This window comes from Pinus tabuliformis, chromosome 5_1 (assembly GCF_031772625.1).
Source record: "Pinus tabuliformis cultivar Carrire ecotype Pingquan chromosome 5_1, CPIR1, whole genome shotgun sequence".
Lineage (NCBI taxonomy): Eukaryota > Viridiplantae > Streptophyta > Pinopsida > Pinales > Pinaceae > Pinus > Pinus tabuliformis.
In genome coordinates, this window is record NC_142305.1 from 728325573 (window position 1) to 728329069 (window position 3497).

The 3497-nt window shown below is 37.3% G+C and overlaps 1 pseudogene; it reads right to left on the reverse strand.

Annotated features, from left to right (window-relative positions):
- Nucleotides 1-214: 214 nt before the first annotated feature.
- LOC149167006 (putative cyclic nucleotide-gated ion channel 14 pseudogene) lies at nucleotides 215-1449 on the reverse strand (annotated as a pseudogene).
- Nucleotides 1450-3497: the final 2048 nt, after the last annotated feature.

The window sequence follows — 3497 nt, forward strand, 5'->3', positions numbered from 1 at the left end:
GTCGCATCGTGGTGGCTTATCTGAGGCTTCATAATGTGATCGTGCGACCTGAAGAGAAGTGACCTAGTGACACTTTCTGGAGCATGCTTTTGGGGCTACAGGTGCGATTAGTGACTTGGGAATAGATGGAAAATTGAAATGAGAGATGTGACAAAGGGGTGCGCACTCCCTTCTAGATCCTTTTGCTAAATACCTCCACTAAACCATTGTGCTGTCAAACACATAGGAACCCACTGTGAGCCGCAAAGCTTTTCAGGAACTTCAAGAGGAAATTGTCCTCGTTTTTTTGAAGATCTGCTGCCATCGTTCTTCTTTTCTATCGCCGCCTAGTTGTTTGTACAAAAGAGGTTGACCATGTCCTCCATTGCTGTGAGAATAGAAAGAGAATGTATGTTGAAGCTTCTTGTTGTGCAAACGCCTAAACTGATTTGCAGCAAACTTCAAATATTCTGCCCTCAGTGCAAATGCATCGACTTTCACTACAGTTTTAGTTGTCCTCGTAGAAGCTGACAAGTTTAAACTAGATTTCGGATCCAAAGCTCAAGCGAGGATTTATTCACCACATAACTCACCAGGAACCAGTGTAATTGAACCAGTGTAGTCCCATTGTTATATATTCTCTAAATACCCATGAATGATCATTAGCATTTTAGTCACTGAATCTCCTTCCCCAACAATATAGGTTCCTTCAGTGCTAACTGCAGAAAAGTTCAAACACTAGTGTTGTTGCATATCACAATGGAGATTTGTAGGTAAGCTTCACAAAAGTGTCTCTTGATCAACTCCACATGTAGCAAACCATTTGTATTGCAGATTATATGGAAGTTGGTGGTGTTTCATCCATTCTTTTGTATCCCGTCTCTTAACTCTCCACTCTTTAAGAATAAGTATTAGGGATCACAAATAGGTCTGCATGTTACCAATCAAATGTGCAAATAATACAAAATCAATATTTGCAATGAGGATAGCAAAGAAAGTATCTCCAATTTAAGTGTCTGTCATTAAATTTTGTCCCATGGAACTAAGATTCCTTAAGCCGTAAAAATATTTTTCCCTAAATTTTGATGAGACAATCCCACTTTCCATAACATCTCTAAAAATGCCAAATTGAAAACTGATGTTGTTATCACTTGCATTACAATTTTCCCATACAATAGTATTTTCATTCCACCATTCATGAAGAGGACTGAGATTATCATTCAAACTGCAACAATCTAAACAATCAAGATTGTAGTTCTATGGTTTTAAGTTTCCACTTTTCTTTCTACATTCTGTCCGCCAACATGTATTTTGATGTTCAATGGACAGTAAATATCATGAAGCACATAAAACATGGCTGGCTATCATATAGAGTAGTATGTTGTATGCAGCTCTAGCCCATGCAGTCTTGGTGGTATTCGTTTGAGCCTGGCGATTCCTATACATATGTGTGTTCCAGCGCAGCGACATGCGTCTACTCTAAATGTCTTTCCTTCAGAGTCATGCGCGATTCATATTTAATTGAAATGTCGTTGACATGTATCTCATGCCAAAACATTAGGTCACCCATTGCACGCAAATTTTTTTTGTCACTGGCTATGCATTTTCTTGGGATCAACTTTTATCGTAAGATATATGCAGTGACATTCTCAAAGCAGTCAGCTCACTATGAATCTCCCCAGCGTTTCCATATATATATATATATAAAGAATAATTTTCTCCATGCAAGTGATGGTTCGTTGTCTCCATTGCATGATTTGTATGGATTAGTCTTGGTTCCGAGGGCTCGAATCTCATTTGGTAACGCCTTGTTTTTATTTTTATTTCTTTCAATATGGTAGCACCCTAATAACTGTGCAATGTTTGGGAGTCCACGTCCAATGCCCAAGGCATGGGATCGATGGTCATATGATTCTGCTCAAGCTTCCATTTCACTTGCCCAATTCATTTTCTTCATATTAATACACTGCCCTATAATATGTAGGCCTTTTATAAAAATCTTCCAGGTGTAAAGTACAAAACAGATGGCTTATATATACATATGTTCCACATATATACTCTTTCGAGCCTCGGTGCCTTATCTTCTTGAACCATATGTTACACCTATCAGGTTCTTTGATATCCACACCATGACAATCGTTGAATCTATTGTCCACGATCCAACCCACATATCGTATTATAATGTACATTAGTCCAAAGGCGTTTCTCGTGATAGTTGTTCTATAATTTGAATGCTAGAATGTTTAGTACACTACAACAATAAAAAATGCGAGCATAGGCTGCAAGGGGCGCCTTAATAGAAAATTTATATAAGCCATAGTGTAAATATTCCTAACACCAACTTGAATTAATGATTTATCATGCATTATCGCTATGTTTATAAACAAACTTTCTTCAAGAATGTTTAACCTATGAACATATGAATCAACTTAATGAGCATGGTGTTGGTATGCCAAGTGGAAAGCAAAGTTTTAACAAATTAGTCTCTCATTCATTTAAAAAAACTTCCCTTTAGAAATTAAATGCTTATATTGACGAACATTAAAGGGATGATGATGTGACTAATGCAAGTGAAAACACCATTAAAGATGTTGGAGTGCCAGCTAGGTAATGCGACCCTAAAGTAAAGATCAAGACAAAAAAATTTAACATCCCATTCTTAGTTATGATAATTTATGGTTTTAAAATATATTGTCAAGACAATAGTCTTCCAAACCTTAAAGTGCTTGAAGCCATAAGGACACATGTGTGGTATGATCAATGACACAAACATCTGTTTGTCTCTTGCAAATGCATGTTGGTGGTAGGATAATGCCTGATAATACATTATGACAACAACAACCTAACAAACCATAACATAGTCAAAATGAAATCCAAAGTGAAGTCCTATTCGTTAATGTGTGGTACCTCTATCTATTGGAAGGCAAAGTGTATCACGATAAAATATGAAGTCACGTGAAACTCGATGCATCATTGAAACAACAAATCTCATAAAATCCTAAGGCAATTGTAAGGTCAATAGCTCAGATAAAACATGGTGAATGAATGCAACGTACATAGCATGAGTGTGCACATCGACACAGTTTCATACAAGTGATTCATGAGGAGTTTGAACAATATGAAACCCGATCATAACCCTAATGGCCTAAGGCAAGCAAAAGCAGGGACCTAAAGTTCTTAAACTAACCCAAAAAATTTCGGTGTTGTTGTAGCGAGTACAACAATTGGAAAACCAGACGTAGAATCCAACATCTCTTCCTATGTCCCTATAATGGACCGATTCTCGTAAATTATGCAATGATGTATTGAACAAATACTATGGGTACTCCTAGGGTTTCTTGATCTTTCACATATGTGGCCTTACCCTATCTCACAGCTAGCCCCTGCTAGCCATTAAACATTAAACTAGAAGTTCACACATGCTAACTGTTAATGATGACAGATAGAAAAAGGCAGAGGGCTTATTGTACACATAAAATTAAAGTGAGTTTCTGGTGTTGCTTCATTGCGTGCAGGTC